Here is a 23,594-nt window from a genome sequence, read left to right as displayed (position 1 = left end):
GGGACGTGTGTTGGCGGCTGGTTTAGGGTGTGCAGCTGACGTTCAATGGGTCGTTCAAATGAGTTGGGTAGCCGCATTGAGTGTCCCAAGACAGGTGAGTACAAACATTTTTGGGGAGGCAGGGTACAAAAAATAAAAAGAAGGCAGCTGCTTCTGTGGTGCCCTCTTTTGTACATGCTGTACTTCAAGCTATTTCAAAATATTTTAAAAAGCGTCTTTCTAAAGTACTCTTTTGTGTTCTGGCGCGGCACGAAGATCTCTTTAATACCCTGTGCTGTATCATAATGGTTCTGCCTGTTACGATGGAACTCCGCCTTACGATGGAATGGCTTGAGTAGCGGGCATTGAATTTATTGGGCGTGTGGCTGCATGCCTAGACGGTTATCGAGGAGAAAGAACTAAATTCATAGAATTTCACCGTAGAGGACAAGCAATACGGCCAGCTTCCGTTCCTCAACATGCTAGCCAACCGCAAGAAAAAATCCTGATGTTCAGCATCTACGAAGGAGCTCACCCACAGGTCACTGTGTCTTTTTAATTCCGGGAACCCTGCATACCACAAATGGTATTCAGTAGCCTTACTTGGGATGCCTAGAACACGGTTAGTAAGAAACCAGGAGATGTCGCTGATTACCTACAGCCAATGCATTGGGAGTTCTCTGCAAGCGGCTACCCCGACTCGTTTAGACTTTCCAAAGAATGCCAGTCACCACGCCTCGTACCCACGGGCAACATGCGTCGAATATATCCTGCGCGTTACGTATGTACCTGCGATTAGCGAGAACCTAGAGCGTATTTTACGTCCGTACAGTCTGAAGGTGCCGACATGTAATTTAATGCACTCACTGGCCAAAGTAAACCAGGATGTCAAAATGAAGCAGACAGGCTGTTGCACCGTGTTGCGGGCAAAGACACCTGCCCCGCTTTAGTAAACTACGGCCTAATAAAAGAAATTACGAGACACGTGAAGGGTTTCCGGAGGAGAACCGCTCCAACGACGGCTCAATTTGCAGCGGAAACATCGGCACCTGCCCCACGAACTCCGGTTGCCAATGAGCTGGAATTGCAGTGTACGTGGTACAGCGTAAAAGAGCATGCTCGAAGCAATATCTTAAGTGACATTGGATGAAGGGTGTTTGCGAAACAAATAACGTCCACCGTGCGATTTCGGAGCTCGGTTTCGTGCGAGCGTAGCCTTTTTAAACTCAACATAGAGAAGGCGCTGGATTGTGTGTGGCACGTAGTGTTTCCTTCATCTGAATAAATGTAAATGTGGGTTCAGTAAAAAATTGGGTTAAAGCCTGAGCCACTCGACGTGCGCTACTAGGTTAATATTGTCACAAGAAAAATTAATATGAGAGTTTAATGGCGTAAATACACCGTGAGAAAACACACTAGGCCACGATGCAGTAGCACTGGCAAACAAGCAGAACGCGTCTCAATCGTCTTCGTCATCTTCCTTTCAGTCGTTTTCTTACAGGCGCTAAGACACATACCCAGATGGGGGGATTGTAACAGAGACGCCGCCGTGAGGCATACAGTAATGAGCTCGCACGATGACAGCACTGCGGCGTTGCCCCTGCGACAATATTGTAGCGTAGTCTTGGACGACGCAGGTTTCTCCAAGGGACAAAGTTCATTGGAGCGAACTTGTGTTCCGCTTAGAACTCGGGGAAAACATCAGCGGTGAAGGAGAATTCAACAAAGGAACGTGCGCAGGCGAGTGTCGCCGAATCGAAGGGCGTGGCGTCTGACCTGCGAGCATGTTTCTTTCCGCGTGATTGCTCCTTAAAAAGACGAAGTACATCAAGAACACGGGAGATAAAAGAACATTATTCCAGTCAAGTGGCGACATGACAAAACACTCTCCCTATCAAATTAGGTAGCCGGCATGCATACAAAAGGAAAAGTCGGAAAACACGCGTTTCAGTTTATTAGACAACTTGCAACCAAAATGCATATAAAACCAAACCAGCGGGTATCGTTCTCGGGAGTATTTATAAAACTGTCGACCTCTATTATTATTGATCGTTTGGTGAGAAGCGACTGCCCCCTCCGCTCTCACTTTTAGGACGAAAGCTTCAAATCGCGCCTTGCTTGAGAAAAGCGGCGTCTAACGTCCGTAACAGGGAAATGGCTTCCAAAGACCTAGCGCTGCTCGAAGCATGCAACGGCCCTACCTTGAGTGACAATGCAGGCGTCCTGCATGGCGTACCTATCGACAAACGGGCTCTTTCCCCAGTGTTTAACAGCTCGAAATAAACTCGGCACAAGGGAGAGGTGGCCATCCCCGCTAATTTAGCGCTGGTCGAAAAAGCGCTCCTGCTGCTCATGCTGGAGGCATGACCCGGCACATGGCAGCGAGATCGGAGAGAATTCGAAGCTAATGGAAAGCGTTCGGGCGGATCGAAAGCAAAGCGTCTTGCGGAACGAAATGCAAAGCCCACGGACAACGTAAGTAGAAAAAAAGTGTTTCAAGCATTTGGCTGGGCATATGCTTTCGTATAAGGTTGTAACAAACGCTCAGGTGCCCTAGAATTTTCGCATGTCTTGTATTCTTTGTCTAGTATACTCCTACAGCGTCCACCCTGTAGCAGGCTCCTATTGTAAAAACTGTGCAAGTCGCGAAACTAACACGTTTATTTCTGGCAACAGCCCAAATATTGTTAATTGGTTGAAGCGAATTAAGAATAAAGAAATATGAATATTTCGAAATATTTCCGTAAACAGACGAAAATATGTGCCGTACACACCACTCGCAAAAAGCAAAGGCGAGAACGAAAAATCCCAAGAAATAACAACAGAAAAACGGAAAATCGTGCAGCCCTCCGTAACAACAACGATGTTTCAACGCGCATCTTCACGTCCCACACTGCGGGTATGAGCGGAGGTACTTCTCCAGAATACCCACAGCAACTCGCGGGTGTGCACTCCTTAGGCGTACACACTCAACTTTTTCATACCCTTTTGGCCAAAAAGGGTGTAGCATAAGTGGTAAAAGAGTGTCGGAGCCCACTACACCCTTTGCATTGCAATAGCCTGGGGTCCACCTATAGGCAGTATCATGGCAACACACGTTGCCAAGCGTTGTCCAATATTGGCCTTCCATAGCTTGGCCAATTGTTGGCTTGTCACCTCTCCCAAGCGCCAGCCAATGATGGCGGCCGAGGTATTGCCAAGCTCGGACACATTGGCCACTGATGATTTGCCATGCTTGGTATTGGCAATTTCTGCTGCTTGGGTTGGTGACGGCACAGAAAAATTAATGCGTTGGGCAGAAAATAAAAGCAAGAAACATTAATCCGATACAAGACAACAACGAAAGAAACAGAAGAAAGCCGCTTTATTTCCTGCTGTGCGATGAGCGTGTAGAGGCCGCTGCTTGGTACATAGTATTAGACTGTTGAGTCTTCATAGGAGCATCTCAAAAATACTGCAGGGAAGCCTACGCATTTTGAATACTTATCAAGAAGCTCTGATCGCTGATACTCGCGAATAAGCAAGTAAGGACGAGTTACACACGATCTCCTGACCGATACTCTGAAGAAAGTTGTTCTCTATCACTTCGTGTGTTGCAAACTTGTGGAGGATACAGCTTCAAATTATTCAGATGCGTCAGAAACTGGCAAAATAACTGAGTCTCTAGAAATACGCTTTTTACCGCGCTACAGCAACGAAGCGGGCGATTTCTAGCCCAGGCACTGTTGCCCCTCACAAGCGGAGTGTAGCAGACGACAGCGGCGCGAATGCCTAAGCCGACGTCAGAGCCAGGGGGCGCCACTCAAAGATCTCACCGCCAATACTCCCTAGTATTAAATGTGTGCCCGGCGCGAGCTGCAGTCTTTTAGGTCACGGCGCACTTCTGGTGCACCTCAGGAAGTGTTCCGGTGATCACCGAATGCATGGCGGCGTGGGCTACTCTGCCGCTACCACGCAGCGCGCCCCCGCCGCCGGCCAGCATGTTGCAAATCGTGTCTGAACCTGCCGCGCAAATGTCACGTGATTCGGATTAGCCCCACACAAAGGAGCAGGGAGAATGTTGTTGCAAATCGTGTTTGAACCTCGCGCACAAAATGCAGGTGGTTTGGATTAGGGGAGAATAGAACAGCGTCTGAGGAAAGTGTCAGGGGAAGGACGCTCCTCCGTAGCGAAGCGTGACAGATGTGTGACGGAAAGGCAGTGAGAGAGATGACGCCGTAGACGCACGTGTCGTACTCCACCTCCCCCTTTGCTAGACGCTCCTGATGATGATAATAATGATAATGATGATTGTTATTGGTTTCCCCTTTGCAGCGGGGTGATGACATGTCATCCTAATAAACAGGACTAATATACCTATGTTTTATACTCTTGGTTTAACACTCCCGCTGCTTAGGGCAGGCACAAAAAGCTTATTAGGCACAAAATACTTTTTTCACTGTTACAGGTAGTAACTGTCCTAGGCAATATTCCCCTCTCTGCGTTTCGTTCACCAGCATTCTAATCCTCTTTTCGTCACCTCGACCGGTTTGAAGTTAAATTCCTCTGTGCTACCCTTAAATCCTAGGGCTTCTGGAAGCCGAATATTTCCCTCATGTAGATTTGGATGGATACCCTTTCCTTCTAACACTATGCGCCGCATAGTTTCTGGTTCTTTTCGTCAGACCACGCATACCGCTTCATTTTGTGAATACTTCCCCACAAAGCTCTTAGTTTGCAAGCAACCTGCTCTACCCTTAAAAAGCAGAGCACTGCCCTGGGAATTACCGCCAAATTTTCCTTTCTGATGTTCAAATTCTCAGTCCTCTACATCACTAACGACGTTTTAGCTTCCGTTTTTTTCTCCGTTTATTCGTTTCAATCTGCCTTGCCTCTTTTTGGTTACCTTGGCTGGTTTGGATTCTCCACTGTTCTTTCCGTATTTCATCGTTAGCCTTCTTGTCTTCCGTAACCAGTGCGTGTCCACGCTTTTCAATTATAGGTCCTTAAATACCACAGCTGCCCACCTTAGTTAATTTATTGCTCTCCACCTAATCTAAAAACATATTTTACTCTGTGCTTCTTGAACTTCAAACGACGCCCAGCCCATATCTCCCATTACTGCTTCGTTACTTGCTTTTCCATGCGCACCTAAGGCCAAACGGCCTACCGTTCTCTGGTTCGCTTCAAGGCCTCATAGAGCGTCTGAGTTTAAACATAATAGATCATTCGCAAATGTGGGATCCGGAGCCATTACTACTTTCCACATTCCTCTCACTACATCATATTTGTTATACCCCTTAGAGCTCTATGCTTTATTACAGCTTCGTTTCGCTTTCCCTTCCCCTAAGTTGCTCCTTGTAAGTTCTTAAGTAGTTATCCCCTTCGTTTATCCACACTCCCAAATATTTATATTCCTTCACTCTGGGTAATTGAAAGCACTCGCAAACATTCCCGTGCTTGTGTTCGCCCCGTTTCTCCTCGTGGCCTCGTCGGACGGTGCGGGGACGGACGCTTTCCCGTCTTTCGCCGGCACAGCGCGTCCTCGGCCGCTGCTTCCCGGACTCCCCGACGCCGCCATTCTCCGGTCGGCGCCCCCGGTGCCTCCGGGAACAGAACGGACGATCGTCGGCAAAGCGACACCCTTTTCCACTTCCACTGATGGGACGCCTATAAAGGAGCGACGACACCGCGCGGCTCCCTGCGGGCTCGGTGGCTTCGCCACGACAAGGTCGTCTAACTTCCTCCTCTTCGCTATGCATGTGCGTAAACCATATGCCCTTTTTGCTAAAAGATCAAGCAATTACTTTTTGGTTGAGCTGCCGAGCCCAGAGTGCTGCCTTGTTGTTGTCGAGTGCTGTCATGCAATGTGCGAGTTACTTTTGATGTTTTCGGGAGATGTCGAAACCAATTCAGGTCCTCATCTCACCGAAATTTTTAATGAACTTAAGAACATCGCTGACCACATCACAGCAAAAAAAGAGGAGCGGTTGGCGGACATTGACAAAAATTTGGATGCTCTATCAAAGCTTGAAACGGATCTGGCACGTTGTCCAAAGGAGGTTACTTCTGTGCATAACATAATAGAAAGACTGGAAAAGAGGGTCGATGAGCTCGAAAATAGAAGCACGAGATCCAACCTAATCTTTTACGGCCTACCAGAGGGTAAAGATGAAACAAGCAAAACACTCGAAAAAATTGTGAACGAAAGGATTTTTAAGGACACGCTTGAGTCAGAGCCGGTTGAGATTGAACGAATACATCGCCTGGGCAGGCCAACCCCCGACAAAACGCGGCCGGTCATTTTCAAACTTTTAGATTCGCGGCAAAAATCTGCAATTCTAAAGCAATGTAAGAAGCTCAAAGACACGAGGTACTCCATCGGAGAAGATTTCTCACGCCGAATTGGAGAAGTAAGGAAAAAGGTTTGGGGCAGCTCAAAAGAAAACCGGGACAAAACAGAAAACGTTTCATTGACCTTCCACAAATTGTACACAAACAAGCGCGGATATTTCTGGAGTGAAGAAAAGGACGAGAGGCTACCAATAGCCAAAAAACACGACGAAGCACGAACGCGGCCAATAACCAGCTACCGTTCACAAAACAAAAATAACACCACTGAACCTCAAGGAAAGAAGTATCGTCAACAAGGTACTGCAGCCTCTTGAAAATGCTTTGCTGCTTTACGAACCAGACATCGTAGCTATAACTGAAACCTGGCTATCACCAACTGTCCACAATCGCGAAAGAGTGCCACCAAACTACGCGATTATCAGAAAAGATAGGCCATCCCGGGGGGGAGGCGTGGCATTGATGATTCGACAACCTATTTCGTACACTATACTTCCGGCAGCTCCTAATACTGAGGCAATTTTCGCAAGATATTCTGTAACAGCATGACAGTAGTGACCGGCTTCGTCTTTCGAAGCCCTCCTTTCGAGAGCGAGTGCATAACATATGTACATGATTTCTTTCAATATCACGCCCGTGGTTGCAGAATGATCGTTATGGGTGACTTTAACTTCCCAGGTGTAAATTGGAGTAACATGTGTTACACATAACCTGGATCAAGTGCACTCATTGATTTCAGGCTAAATCTTAACCTTCGCCAGGTCTCACAGCAACCCACTCGTTTGCAAAGAACATCAAGTATCCTAGAATTAACATTCCTCAGCCCTCTATTTGAAATCTAAAAACACCAGATTGACATTGTAGAGGGGATCTCGGACCCCAAAATATCCATTTGCCGGCTTACGCTCAAGCATCACTGTCGTATGCGATCTACTGGTACCCGAGTAGCGGACTTTAACGTAGCCGATGACGGTTGCATACTAACACACCTGGCGCATGAATTCCCGGAATTCTCAGATTCGGCTGCCTTGTCCAACACAAATGCTAACACACTCTGGCTTCGATTCAGAAAGATTGTTTTGCACTGCATAAATAGCTTTACTGCGTTACGACCGACACGACCACGCAGACACAATCGATGGATTACACGAGAAGTCATACATGCCAAACAAAAAGTAAAAAAGTGCGTAAATCTTTAAAGAAAAATTCCACAAACTCTTCAACTCGTCCACCCAGACAAGCGCAATATAAAACTTCAAATCCAAATCAAAAGAAGCAAAGCAATACTAATTTAAACAAACGCTTCCTTCCTTCATAAAAAGATAACCCGCGTAGATTCTGGAAACATATCCGCCCCCCAAAAAATGGCACCCCCGATTTTTTGCCTGAAGAAAAAAAATCCAAAGCTAATCTCTACAACAATTTTTTTTCGCTCAGTCTTCACAAAAGTTAACGGAACAACTCCAGAGATCCCACCTGTTGACAGTGTTACAATGGACCCATTAAGTATCACTGATGAGGTAATTTTGAACCTCTTGCTGAAGGTTGACCCAAAAAAAGCTTGCGGGCCAGACGACATTACAAACGAATTTCTCAGTCGGTATGCAGAATGGTGCAGCAGGTATTTAGGACTAGTTTACCGTAAGTCCATTTTATCATCAAAGCTTCCCGATGACTGGAAAAAAGCGAAGGTAACGCCGATACCTAAAGCAGGTGACAGCACTGACCCTTCTAACTCCAGGCCCATCTCCCTCACTAGTACATCATGTAAAATACTCGAACACATCATCCTAAAGCATCTAACATTGTTCCTAGAAGCTAAAGAAACCTTATCACATAGCCAACATGGCTTTAGAAGTGGACTGTCAACAACAACACAGATTTCAGAAGTTGTACATGACCTTGCTCTTTCTATCAACAACCACACACAAACAGACCCCATTCTGCTCGACTTTTCTAAAGCATTCGACTCGGTGTGCCACAGCAATCTAATCGCAAAACTAAAAAGTATAACGGGAATGAGAAATTTAACAAGTTGGATTGAAGGTTTCCTACATGACCGTTCGCAATTGGTGATATTTGAACACGTGCCATCAGAGAGAAAACCTGTCATGTCAGGGGTCACCCAGGGCTCCGTGGTTGGTCCGCTTTTTTTCCTTATCTTTATTAATGGCCACATGTGGAAAATTGCATGTAACATCAAACTTTTCGCTCATGATTGTATTATCTATTAGAAAATCAATAGTCCTGGAGACCATATCGTGCTCACTCATTCTCTAAATGAGCTTGCCAATTGGTGCAACAAATGGAAAATGAGTATTAACCTGAAAAAAATAGTGAGTATGACAATACGAAGGAAGAAGGAAAAGCAACCCATTGATTTCTCTTACCAAATCAATGGCACGCAACTGGTCTAAGTAAATGAATACAAATATTTAGGGTTTATTCTAACATCTGATCGTAAACGGGACTTACACATCGCAAACATTACATCCTCTGCCTTGCGCAAGCTGTTTTATGTTCGATGATGTTTGCGGCTTGTGCCAAAATCAACTAAACTCCTTGCTTACACCACATATATAAGGCCAGTACTAGAATACTCCAACACCGTATGGTTCCCGTATACTGCTACCAGCATTACAAAACTGGAAAGGGTTCAGAGCTAAGCCGTCAGATTTATATGCAATAAGTATGTGCGTACCGACTCACCAACTAATATGCTAACTGATTGTGGGCTTTCTACACTCGAATTTATAGCACAACAAGGGCGACTAAACTACCTGTTTCAACTCTTGCACAATCATAAAAAATCGACACATATAAGTACATCCGCCTGTCCGGAACCCGGCAAACAAGGAAAAGCAACCCGCGCACTTTAGTCGAATGTTCCTGTCATAACGACGCCTTTAGCTATTTATTTTTTCAACTCGCCATTAGAGAATGGAACCACTTAAGCCCGTCTATCACTAACACGGATTCATTATCTGAATTTTTACTCAGAATCGCAAATAGTAGCCCCTAATAGGAAAACATCAAATAGTTGGAAATCTTCCATTCAGTTCCCATTCACGTTACGCTGCAGTACACTGCACGACGTACAGCACCTTACGCCTTTGAATGCCTGCATCGCGTGTTGCAAAGTATCCTTTTGCGGCGACTATGGACTGTTTATTCCTCATTTATGTTTGATTTCTCTAACATGTTCTTCCTGCTGTTTTTCTGATTTTATATAACTTGTTCTACACGAATGCTCGATATTCATTATTTGGATGTAAATAAAGTGCTGCATTCAGACACGTACACTTCTCAGATCTGTTCGACCAAATGTTCGACCTGGGTGGGTACTCCCAGGTGCATTGCATCACCACATAGTTCCCTTCGGAGAGATGGTGTAATTGTTTTTCTGGGTGTTTATTGATTTCATATTCCATTCTATCAGCAATGATCTTTACTGCTCATTGTTGAAATTTGTTCCTCCTATTGTAATTCTTTCTAAATTTGTCCGGGTTGTGCCTCCAAGGTTTCAGGAGGAATTATCATGGAAAGCACACGTTCAACACTTATGGATAGAATTGGCTCGAGCTGTTGGCACCTGTACAAGTTAACAACATTAATTCTGCTTTGGCTAAAAAAACTTCTTTACCGGTCTTTGTTCTATTCGAAGCTCTGTTATGGATTATTATTCTGGGGAACAACGACGTCCTGCAATTATAGTAAAATAATTGTGCTACAGAAGAAAGTGCTTAGATGTTTTGAAAACTATCACGGAAACTACCAGAGCCTGCCGACATCTCCCCTGTTTTTAAAACACGATATATTAAAAGCAGACCAGCTTTACTATTTTTAGCTGCTTCAGTACATACAACAAAATAACCTTTGCAGGCCGGGCGTAGATCACGATTCAGGTTATTCAATACGACAAAAACGAGGAGAATGGCGAAAACCAGGACAAATTATGGCAAACACACAATTGGATATCAAACACTTTTTATACTTAATAAATTAAATGGTAAAATAGATTTCACGCTTTCGCTAAGTGCCTTTAAACAGCACATTAAGAATGTATTGCAGGCACTCCGTCTCAACTATACCAATTGATATTGCCTGCCATTTTTTGTTCACGCAATCTAGCTGAAATTTTCTAGTTTGTTTTTCTTGCTTCCTTTATTTTTGTGAATGGCGTCACCGTGCTTAGCGAAATATTATACACATGTGTATAGTTATTCACTGTGTCATGAGAAATGCATGTACTATTGGTGTAACAATTTGATCAGTTGTAAGCGTTTTTTTTATTATAATATTTTTTATTTTTTATTTTTTTTTGGTATCGGTTGTATCAGCTGCTTTATATTATGTTGTGCACTTGCTCGTATATATTTTGGATGTAGTTATTTTCTTGGTGTTCTTTTACTAGACAAGTTGCTTTAAATTTTTTTCTGTTTTTTGTGGCAAATTTTGCTCTGTACAGATACCCAAACTGTCTATATCTTTTGCGTAAAATGTACACGCAACGTTGTTGAACTGCAGAGCGACAGAGTCCTCGTCAGGCGATTTAGCCTTTAGTCTCTGTCCCTGTAGCACACTATGTATTTCGGTTTCTTCCAATAAAGGATTGATTGATTGATAAAAAAACAAACAAAAGTGAAAGTGAGCCGCTTGTGTTCGCTTCCTATGCTGTCTCTTCCATTGTCATCTATCCTCATTTACCGCAACCTTTCGTATACTGTCTCGGATACTAAACTACAGTCTATGCTGGACTGCCTTTTACCGCTTTCCCAAGTTATTTGTCCGTCACACTTGCTTTCCCTGTTTACTATTATAAGCTGATTTTCCTGACATAGATCTATCACTAGAGAACCGTTGTGGTCTGTGCATTCATTCAAACCTTCTACATGGGCATGCATATCTCCAACTAAGATTATTTCACCCGATTCCTTGAATTGATTTATATCTCTTCTCGAACAGTTCACCATTTCCTCATTTTTCTCCCTAGCACTACTTCCGGTCTACAGATACACCACTCCTAACCATGTATTTTTCGCCCTGTATGGTGCCTATAGCCCATAGATGCTCTTAACAGCTTTCATGCACTCTCTGCCAGTCGGTCCATTGTTTAATCAGCATGCCAACACCTCCCCCTCTCTTCATTCCTGTGGCCCTGTTGCAACCTTCCCAGACATAACTGTCTCTGACAGGTGGGGCTTCTAGGTCCCGGAGGTGAGTCTCGGCTAAAGCGTGCACGTTTATTTCTTCCCATTCGAGCTGGTTTTGTATTTCCACTCATCAGGCTTTCTGCCTCCATGCATAGTTACGTAGCTTATTAAATATTCATTGCATTTGTTTTTCCTTTTCCGCTGATGGTGTTTATTTTTGTCTTTTACAAAATTGTTCGCTGTATTGTTTCCAATTTAATCGATTCTGTTAACGTTCTCAGTTATTTCTGTAGGTTCTGCGTTTTCCTCTAGACCAGACTGCCTCCCAGCGTTGAGCGTGCGTGTGTCCCTCTCTTCCACTTTGTCTTCTAGTTTGCCTTAATTAGCTGTGTGGGGGCTTTGAAAAAGCTACCGTTCTCCCACCTAAGCGCCACCCCACCTTGTTGCCTAGCCTGGTGCTGAAGTGAATCCCGTCCCACTGAAAAGCTTGCCTGTGTCCAATGCTGCCCACTACCCTCTTCACGTCTATCCCTTCAAGCCCAAGACCCGCCGCGGTGGCTCACTGGCTGAGGTGTTGCGCTGCTGAGCAGTAGGTCGCGGGTTCGATTCCCGGCCGCGGCGGCCGCTTTTCTGATGGAGGCGAAAAACAAAAACGCCCGTGTGCACGAGATTTCGGCGCACGTTAAAGATCCCCAGGTGGCCAGAATTATTCTGGAGCCCTCCACTACGGCGCGCCTCATCACCTGCGTTGCGTCGGCGGGTTAAACCCTACAATCAATAAAATCACTTCAAGCCTAAGTTCCCTGCCATGCCTCACGATCTCGCTGTTAGCAGCGACTACTGCCCGTTCGGTGTGGACGCGCTCCTCTCCCTTTTCTTTATTTAGTCGCTGCTGCGTTCGCTCACTCGGTTACGCGGAAATAAACAGACACCGCTCCCGCAAAGCTCAAGTAACGGCTGCCAAATGGCTGCCCCCTGGAACTACCGAAACCCACCGTCACCGTTTCCGCTCAAGTTCCACTTCGCCACGTAGCTGCGAATCCCTCCCGGTTGAAGAGAAACTTGCCCAGTTTGAATGCCAGCGTGAGCCCATATTTCCTTCTGAGCTTTGAACGCCTTCCAAGCGACATTTGCGGCGGTGTCTTTCAGGCCTAAGTATGCGCAATCACCGGCTTCCCGTTTATGCGTGCACGGCTTGCGGGTGGGAAAAGGGGGACGTGCACGCACAGCTAGGCTTCATGCCGGTACCGATGAAATGCCGGTTGTGCTGGTGAGAGACTTAGACGTCGAATTTACATGGCCCAATGCGGTTAGTTGGCTGTCCTCCTCAATCGAGTGGTTCGGGTGTGGGTTGATGTGTTACACAGACATATTACACACGGAGTAAGATGCATACGAAAGGGAAGGAAAATGGACAGCCACATGTCTGTACGCGAGAACCGAGCTCAAGAACTTCCAGGTTTTAAATCGCTATGGGACGGATGCATGCCGTTCGTTTGGAGGAAGAACAGCACGAATTAAAGCATTGGCCCCAACAGAGGCGCGAACGGAGGCAAAACCAACGGAAAGCTCCTGTCGCCGTCGTTAGCGCCTTAAGTTCAGCTTGTCGAGTAGCGGCGAATTCGTCCCGGATGAACAGCAATTTGCCCGCTTGGAACGCCAGCGTGCGCCAATGTCACTTCAGAGGGCTTTCAGGAAAGGTTTTCGACCATGTCTGTCACTCCTGAGCACCCGCACATGAACGGTTTCCAGGTTATGCGTGCAGTGGTTTTGATTGGGCAATAGGGGGAGAGACGGAGGGGGGGCGTGCACGCGAAGCTATAGGTTTCATGCCCGTATTGATGGATGGCACGTGGGTTGTGCTGGTGCGAGGTTTACACACAGACGCTGAACGGCCAAACGGGACCTGTCCGGCGTCCGTAATGGTAGAGCGGATTGGGTTTGTGTGTTACACGAACAGTAACATGCTTCCGACGCGCGGCTGACAGTGGCAGCTACATGTTTGTCTGCAAAACCAAAGCTTGGATCTTTCAGAGGTTCATTCAGCTAATTGGCTAGCAAGAATGCTGTATCGCTAATTACTAGAAACTTGCTTTGTTTCGCGCCTTCCGTGGCCTGCGTCTAGCTTTGCAGGTCATCCTTCTTCACAGAGTTGAAGGGGGCTAATTTTTCTCCTTTTGCTTCAATAGACGTTTATTGCTTCTGTATTGCTGAGAAGCGCTCATAAGCGCTGCGTTCTCCGTATTCTTTCTTCACGTGATCCGCCCACTCCTAGGATAGGATATATTCTTGGGGACCCTATTCGGCAGAAAATAGAAATCATTTGACACGCAAATTGCTTTACAGCGTCTAGGAAGCGGTAACTGCGTGACGGAGCTCTCCCTCTCGCAGGTGCAGCCAAGGTCACATGCTAGAGGTACAGTTTGAGCCGAGAGGATTTAGTTTAATCTAATGAGCTTTATGACATACCGATTTCAATTACCGTCTGCGATTATAAACAAAAGCGAGTGCACTAAGCCATCATTGCGCAATTCGTGTGTCGAGGGCTCTGTGCAGCTTCTGAGTTGGCCACGCAGATTTGAACACTAGGTCATTTCGCCTGTTTGCAATCTTTAGCAGCAATTTAAAAGTACTACGTGATGCAGCAGTAATCTGGGTGTGCTTCCGGTATCGATCAGTGGTATGCAGCGTCGCTGATGGCTGTGTATAATTGATGGTGAAGTAGAACAAACACAGAGCGAATCTAGGGGACAAGACCGGCGATGGCAAGTCAGTGCCGGTTTTGCGTCCGTGTATTCATTTCATTTCCTCTATTCAGCCATTTAACGTCGTCTAGCTTCTGTTAACACGAATTGGCCACCTTGCTTCCTCAAAAGACGCACGTGTTTTAGCAAAAAAACTAGACGCGCGAGTTTTGGCGTGTATAATACCTCAATGTGCATTTGTTGCCTGAATTGGCGGTGCTATATTCATTTTGTAAGAAGCTGTTTCCTGCTAGTGAAATTCATCTCTGTTCCGCGTACTGCGTACCATTACAGTGCTCATGTCTGTGCCGGTGCACTTTAAGGTGGCATAGCAAATGCACTTTGTCATGCTTACCCCTAGCAGTCATGGCAGCAGTAAGCCCTCCGCGGATTTTCTTTCGTGAACCAATGAGCAACACTAGTGAGAGTTTGCAGAGTTCGTGCTCTTTAAACCCCTGACCCAGGAACGCCAGAAACAAACTAGAATATCCAAAATAACTTCAACAAATAATACTTACGGCGAAAATTCTAAATTCTGTGCCCCCATATAAATCTGAAGATCGGCCTTGGTCAACTTGCTTGGTACTCCCGTAGATTTATATCTGTTGGTACGTACACACCGGGTTCAAATCAGAAAAATAGTGCACTGTGTTTATTTTTCCACCGGCTGATACTTTCCAGAAGTCGAAATTAGGACATCAACGCTCAATTTCAAGATAACCGCTTTATGTTTGACACCATAGGTCACGCGTATACGTTCGATGTTTTTTTAATCACATGGGGTGTACAGCGCGTCCAGAGTTATTTCGCTTTTTTTTGAACTTTTTCAGCGCCTGATGCATTGCGTATACAGTGCATTTACAGGTGCTAGGCATCGCTCTACAAAATTAGCTTAACGACTCATGAATGGCCCACATCAATCCTCATCAAGTTTCACCTTTCAACGCGTTTCTTTGAAAATTCGTTTTCCCTGTAATGGCTTATCCGACCGCGTGGCTCGGAGTGCTGCTATCGAAAACGGGGGAGAGGTCTGTACACTAATGAATGCGTCTCTGTGCAAAGGAGATGGTGCGTACTTAAATAACTGATTCTGCTGAAGCGAATGCCTAAGCAGGAACTAGAAATCTTCGGCCGTTTTGACCGCAGGCAATGCATTCCTCCGTCCCTGATATTGAACTTCGACGATGCTGTTCTCAGCAAAAATAAAGCGCATGAGATAGCAAGCTGAGTACACAGCATCACAGCATTATTCAGGCCTCTTTGTGAACGAGGCTAACAACGGCAATCAGCCACCATTAGGGGGAGTTGCATAAGCTGGGCTAGTTCTTATCCAGTTTCGTGTGTTTGATCGTTTGTGGGATGACAACGCATTTTCATTAAAGAAGGTGCATTCTAAACGCAGTGAGCGAATGTACATTCCACCGCTTAACCGCGCGACAACGGTGCGCGCGGGAGCTTTCTGTGCTGTTTACCGGAGGAACAAGAACTACAGTTAAACCTGGACGTAACAAAGTCGACAAAAGTTCGCAATTTTTTGTTACATGCAGGTTTTCGTTATTTGCAGGTTTCGAGTTAAGGTTTGCGAGAACGAAGGATAAACGAAGCCAAAATGCTGGACATCAGTGAAGGTGAACGTACCTTTTATGGGTTTATTTCACAACGAAAAAGTGCGTAAGTTGTGCCTGCTGCTTCCGCACGAGCTTAGACACTACAGGGCCCTCCAAAAAAAAAAAAAGGTCACTTATCCCCCTATTAACAAACGTAATCTAAATGTTGGTTTTGCCTCCTGCACTTTTCGGTGCCTTATAACGCGTTTTAACAACTAAGATTATGCTGAAACGGTGCCTTTTTGCGAACTTGATGCTCTTTACCGCACTCAAGATTGTTTATAGGGAGCTGGCTGTAATACTGTAACAGGCGTTGACACTCTTTTTCTCGCAGGCGGAGACGGCATTTGAAAAAATGTGGACCTGTTTTGAAAAGACAAGTTTTAGTTTTCTGGCAGTAAAACTCATCACCGACAAACCGATACTGCAGATATCAGTGGAGATGCGTGGCAGCGACAGGACGGCCTAGCATCTGAAAACATAATCCTCCAACCGAAACGGCACTCACACGTGGAAACGCTCGGTAGTTGGCGGTTGCGGGAGAAAAAAACTGGTGCAGTTACTCTTGCTACCTGGTGTGGTGCTACGTTGCACAAGCGAACCGGAAGTGGATGCTAGTTAGCCACGAGATGGCGCAAGCCCTTGCGTTCGTCATCATCACCATGACGAATTTTGAATGCCTGGAATTTCCGAAATTTTTTTTTGCTGCTTCATTCTTACAGTTGTGCTACTTTTCACTAAATTAGTTCGTTTCTCCGGCCGATTTTTGTGTAAAAGTGCCAAAAAACAATGACTGATCAGCTTCCCGACTTCGTTATACCAAGGTTAACCGCCGCAACTTTTCGTTACATAGAGGACGCAGACACACGGGCTTCAATGGAGGTTTAAATCGACAATTAAAAACCTTCGTTAGATCCAGGAATACGTTATATGAACGTTCGGTACATCCAGGTTTAAGTGTAGGTAGTTTTAAAGACGATAGTCTTTCCTGGGCTACATGAACGCTGATATTTTTGTCTGCCTGTCTATCTGTCCTTCGATTCAGCCTCCTGGGTAGAGTTAAGGCAGTTGTTGGACTCGGCGTTTATAAAGCCAAAGCGATTTCGACACATCTAGATATTTATTTATTTATTTATTTATTTATTTATTTATTTATTTATACATATGGTGGAACTGTTCATACTTGTCAACACGGCTAAGCAATAACAAACCGTTACTCATACCTTAGGCACAGAATCAATACAAAGTAATATTTTTCATGTACTTGTAAGAAAAAAAATGCATGAATGCTTCATTTTACACACGCTGGTGCTTGTAGGGCTGCGATGGCAAATGATTAGCCACTGTGGGATTGTGACACGCTGGACCTTCTGCTTCTCCGCCACGGACACGGTGCCGCTACAGACATTGTGCCGCCATCCCGCAGTGGGCATGATACGCAAGGACATGAGATTCCCAGGGCCTGTGCCAGATGGCGCAACCGGGTGACGCTTATGCAGCCGCTTCGGCGGCACGCTGGAAAGGGCGCCGCCAGATAACCCCGTTGGCCACCCTCCAGCGACCATGGCAGTGGTCATGAAGATGCGATGACATGTCGAGAAAACGAAATGAAAAGATACTCTTAGCACTTATGTAGCAAAGGCTTAACAAGGCTACCGTCTTTCGACGATATTTCTAGCGAAGCAAGCATAAACGCGGTAATTTTTACGGTGTTTCTTTGATGGCCGAAGCCAATTATGACATTTTAACCATTGAGACACTGATAACGCTCGCTCAACTCTATCACAAAAGAAGAAGATTCGACACCACACTCTCTTGTCATGCAAACATATGTGCGGCGTTTGCTCTTGTACTGCCCAACGCGGTAGGGCACCACAGGGCACTGCATCTCGGCCCAACTTCAGCGCAAAAGGCCTATGGAGTCTGTAGGTTGCGGGAAGTTGTGACAGGACGTCCAACAAAAAAAAACGCTGCTACCAAAATCTCTGAGAGGAATTCAGGAATAAAGAACTATTTTCGGGGTTACGGAAAATACAGGAAGAGGAATGTATGACTGAACTACTTTATTTAGAAATAGGCGTCAGGCCCTGCAGGGTTATTCGAGGCTGAAGAAGAGGGGGCGAGGGTCTGAATTATTTCTCATAAAATCCAATAAACAACCTTCGTTGTCCTTCTGTCCTTCGGGAGGCCCTACTAATTCTGTCAGACCGCTCTTCACTTCTTTAAAAAGGCCACAGGTAAGTGAATAAAGTGCAAATGATTCCAGAAAACTAGCATCTGATAGCACAAGTTCAAGGTGTGCCGTATTCGAAGGCGTGAAGTAGGATAACTGCTGTGAGTAGTAGCTTTCGAATCTCGAATATGACCAGTCAATCAAAACAAGTTCAGGTGGGTATTATCGCAACCGCAGAAATTTCACGTGGGGGCGGATGACAGCGACGTGCCGCCATGTTACCATTCGTGAACAATGTCTGGAGCGCAGGCTGCGTGTTCGCATGCTGTGTTGGGGAATACTTCTCCCTAACAATGGAGGGATATCAAAGCAGGAAGAAGGCCTGGGACGTGGGGGGGTAGGTTTTTGGAGACGCTGTTGACATTGTTATCGCAGTTGCCTTTTAAATGCATAGCATTTTAGTAACTCACAATGTCACGCGGCGTTGGCGTGCCTTGCCGTAGTCCGCAGGCGCGCCTTGTCGTAGTCCGCAGCCAGGCCACTACACTATAAAAGAAATAACAGTTTCCGGCGCCGGGTTTCGAACTCATGACGCCGCGGGCGGAACGCAAGGTGCCCGGCGCACTGCCGACTGAGCCACGAAACCGACACAGATTTCGATGCACCGAACGCGCCTTATATCCTTCACTCATTTCTGGTTTGTTTTGAAAGCGCCACAAGTTGTCCCGCGCCTCCGAAAGATGGCGACACGGGTCCCGCGATCGAGAAATACGACTTGCCGGCGCACCCCCTCGGAAATGCTGTGCATTTGATCGTGCCCCTCGCGAGGGGGATGTCTTTTTGGTAACAGGCTAAAGATGCAGGTGAGGCTTGGTCGTCAGCGTCCGTGGTATAGCCTTCGTAAACGTTTATAGAAAGGACTCCGAAGCAGCGTTGCGTGCTTGCTGTATTCCGGTCGCTCCAGATCTATGACCAGGTGTCTAAGCCAGGCAGATATGAATGTTGTATCCCCGCAAGGACTGAATTGTACTTATAATACGGTTGGCGGTTGCGTTATGCTTGTAGGCATTGTTGTTCACTTGGTGGAGGGCAACGTGCGAATCAGTAATGAAACGCTAATGCTGAAGATCTCGTTGCTGGTGGGTCTGAATTTGAGTGCACCACTCCGGTCGGCCCTGTGCCGGAGACTTCACGAACAGATCCTGACAGAAATAACAGTGGTGTCCGACCGTGCGGCTCAGGCGGGTCATGATGTCATCCTGCAGTGGCTTCCGAGTCACTGCGGTATTGTCGGCAACGAAAATGGAGACGCTGCCGCCCGGTTGGCGCATCAAACAACGACGACTGTACTCATTCCATTGTGCTTTGACAGACACAGCTAGGGCCCTCCGCTTACTTGTGCGGGAAACAGCAATCTCTCAATGGTCTACAGAAGATTTCACAAGTGCACGTATTGGTGCCCTTGACCCGAACCTGCAACGTCCTTTCCACTAAGCCTCCCATGGCCTGACGCAACCCTTCTTGACGCAACTCGCCTGAAAGAAAGAAGCTGTCGTCAGCGCTGAGAAACCTGGCTCTCAGCGACAATTTTCGGAGGAGCAGATTTCATGTGACTGGCCTTCTCTGTCATCCGCTCAGAAGGCGACTAAGGAGCTTTTACGCTTTCTAAGGGTGACGAACTTAAACACCAGACTATAGACTGAAAGCCTCCAGTGTCAATCACGGAACTTGAACGTTTAGTGCTTCAGCGCGGGGCATACCTGTCGGCTCCCCCTTTTGTTCATTCTCTCCTTTGCCTTTTTTGCCCATTATCCCTTTCCCACGTTGAGGATAGCACAACTGGCCTCTGACCAGGTTAATTTTTTTGCCTTCCTTTCACATCATTCGTTCCTTCCAAGTATACCAAAAACCTCGACGCCGTAGTCAGGCGTCTTCGTGCTCTTCCGGGATACAGTGAGGGTTGCGTGTTCGAGACAAGTCCAGGTGCTTGCTGCGCTCATTCTGCTAATAGCAGCATATGTAAAAATATCTATCTCCTTGGAGTCTCCCGTGACCAATTGGGCAATTTTCCACTGCCCTATACCATGCTGGCGTCGCGTAGTAGGGCGGCGACAAAGAATGAGTGCTGGGCGCTCCTGTGGCGGAGACCAGGCGGCACATTGGAGATATCTGGCTGCCCTGATAGTCGCAATGTTGGAGAACTCTCTTTTAAGGGGTAATATCAAGGCGCTATTGGTGACGCAGCTTAGTCTCCCCCCCCCCCCGAGCGTAAGGAGGGATGGCAGTGGTGCAGCCTTCTCCAGGAGATCGATTGTGGTGTTTGTAGTCGGAGGTCCCTAGCGGCATGAATCATGGCCCGATACAAAACAGCGAGGTCTTTCATGTGTTTTTTAAGAGGGTTCAGCAGTTCGGCGCCAACTCAGACTCACACTGTTTTGCTTAACACATCGCATCACGTACCGCCCCAAAAAGCTGCGTCATGTGGCAGCAATCTAGCAGTGTAAAAACAACCAGGGCACCGAAGCACGCTTTATTCTTCCGCACGAAAGAAAATATAGCTCCGATGACGGCATGCTTCAGCCGTGCTCGGACACGAGCGTTCTCTGATATGACCGAAGCGAAGATCATAGCTAAGAATAGAGAGTTTTAGCTGACCGTTTTCACCGGTTCGCTCCGGTATCGGCGGCCCGCTCGGCGACACCGCAGCCAATGCCGTTCGCAGCCAAGCGCGCCACGCATGCGCAGTGGCGCTCTCGCTTGCTATCTGAACGGAGCAGACCGTGAAAACGGTCAGCTAAAACTCGCTAATGTCAGATAATAGTACGGAATGAATAATGGCGTGACCTGGCCGAGATGTTTCATGCTTGCCTATTCGCATGCTCTATTTTTTTTTCTGGCGAACACGCAGTCGGCGACGTAAAAAGAGGGCAAGAATAATGCTTTTCGCGGTCCGAATAAAAAAGCTAGATTAATTGCATGCGCACCCCAGATAAGGTTCCTGCGTCTGAGAAGGGGAAAAAAAAAAGTATTTCCCTGTTTCGTAAAACATTGGTATCACTCTACGGCCAAAGGTAAAAGCAAACAAATACGACAGAGCGTATACACAATTGACTTTTGCACCAGCATTTACAGCGGCGGTTACATGGCTGCGACAGAAGGGCATTCCAGCGAGCTGCTGCAGTGGCAAAGAAGCACGTGTGTTCCTACTGGGCTACAGACATCCCTCAGCATTCGTTATGAATCCTGCCGTTTCCGTGACTTTTACGTGATAAAAGCTTGGTTCGCTGCGCTCATTTCGAAGCCACGTAAACATATGACTTCTCAAAGAAGAATTCACTTCCACTTACGCTTGTTAATTTCCAGCAACAAGGATTGCGATTGTTACGCATCAAGAAAATCGCACCAATGACATGCCAGAAACTGGAAAACTCATCTTTTGCGGGCGAGCAAATCATGCTGTTGGGCGTTGTGCTGGCGATGACTGCAGCTTTATCCGTGCTTCTATGCACACTAGGGTGCCTAAAGTTGGGACCCGCCTCGCCGCTTTTAATATGTAAACATATTTTTAGTTTGAAAAAATTTCATTCTAAATATTTTCCCATTACCGATAACATTTCTCGAATAGTCAGACAGCTTCGTTGGAATTCATTACCGCTGTATTGCTTTTTAAAAGTTCTACACTGCTACATGACATTTGAATGAACAGTACACAATTGTACATGGTATCGACCGGTTAACCTTTCGTCATACAGAATCACCAAACAAAAATAACTATGACTTTCAACATCCCACTGTTATGCCTGCGGCTGGTCCTGATCTAAGCTAGGCCCATACTGGTTTGAGCGGAGGTCCTTGTGGTCATTACTGCAAATAGCTGCGAGTTCTTGTTATAAAATTTAATTTGGCTAACTGCCGTGTGTTTTTAGCATAAGCAGGAAAACGGGAAACTGGGTGTTGCGGATGGGATCCAGCCATGGCTCTGCTGGGAACGCTTTTCTATAACCTCTTCTTGCCCTGTTTAACGATGGTATTTCTCTTAGTTCGTTCGTTTTGTTCTTTTCCGTGAAATGTGGTTGGTGTACCGAAAGGTTGTATATAGACTGCTGGGAATACTACGCAGTGCAATTATATAGGCGCTTTTTCCGTATTGTTTGTTTCTAAAAAATATAACAAATAATTTCAACCATAAATATTATGAAACGACGAACACTCATTTAACGAGGGCAATGCGTTGGTCACAGTTAGGTAAACGTTACCATAACGCTAAAGTCATATGCTATGCTTTGCGCAAAATATGCCCAACAGCACTGGATTCCAGTGTACTTATATAATTGCACAATTTGTTAAATTTTTAATAATACGTCCTCACTTCGTAAATTCAGTAGTGTGTGTGTGTTCGTGTGTGTCTGTGTGTGCGCGTGTGTCCATGCGTGCGTGTGTGTGCGTGCGCGCGTATGTATGTATGTATGTATGTATGTATGTATGTATGTATGTATGTATGTATGTATGTATGTATGTATGTATGCATGTATGTATGTATGTATGTATGTATGTATGTATGTATGTATGTATGTATGTATGTATGTATGTATGTATGTATGTATGTATGTCTGTATGTATGTATGTGTGGATGTATGTATGCATGTATGTATGTATGTATGTATGTATGTATGTATGTATGTATGTATGTATGTATGTATGATCAGCCTAACAAGGACGTGGACCGTGAGAGTAACTGCTACTATATTCTCTCCGAATAACTTATTTGCGCAGAATGTCTTTATTTCATTCCTCTAGAGCGCTCGCGCTCTTCTGCACTTTATATTCTGATTTCAGGGTAGCCATTCCGTTATCACGGTGGTCAAAACGTGCCCTGGCCCACATGCCCTACATAACTTCACTTACAGGGGTACCCCACCCCTCTAAGTAACAGTATTTCAATACGCTCGTTCCCAACTTCGGAGCGCTTCTTTTAGATGCGAAGAAGCTTATGGTCGCACCTGTTCCCTCCGCCGTTGTGTCGGTGCCGTTGTGCGGCGTCCACACCCCCACTGTGCATGCCTGGCCAGGCACCGCTGATGATGATTGGGGCAGGATGTCCCTAGGGATTTGCCAACCAAAGAATCCGCCACGAGATAGCTTCGCGTTGAACCAGCGTCGTCATCCTCCCGTAGGAGAACCTGCTCCCGCAACGCCGCGATGAGTGCTACGGGCAACGCCACCGGTAACACCACCTGCAACACCAGCGTCAACGCCAGCATCAACGCCAGTGTCATCGCCGTGGACAGCGTGGAGGAGAAGAGGGCACAAGAAGAAGAACAAGAAAGAGCTGCACCTCCTCCTGTCGTGATCGTAAACCCGGAACACGAAGACGCCCACCTCGTCCCGAGCCAACACTTGGTACGCCTGATCAAACACGCGAGCCCTTGGGCATCCATGCGCAAGCGCCAGAACATCATGGACCGAGACGAATACTACAAACTGATGAGGATGACAAACGCGGAACAACATGAGCTACTGCGTGAGATCATCAACCTGCAGACGACGCCGACAGAACCTGCGTTAAGGGTCTTCTTCACCGGACTGGCCGGTTGCGGCAGCTGCTTGC

The sequence above is a fragment of the Haemaphysalis longicornis genome, unplaced genomic scaffold (assembly GCF_048455015.1).
Source record: "Haemaphysalis longicornis isolate Haplotype H1 unplaced genomic scaffold, Haemaphysalis longicornis Haplotype H1 scaffold_61, whole genome shotgun sequence".
NCBI classification, from domain to species: Eukaryota; Metazoa; Arthropoda; class Arachnida; order Ixodida; family Ixodidae; genus Haemaphysalis; species Haemaphysalis longicornis.
Note: the sequence above shows the minus strand (reverse complement) of the source record.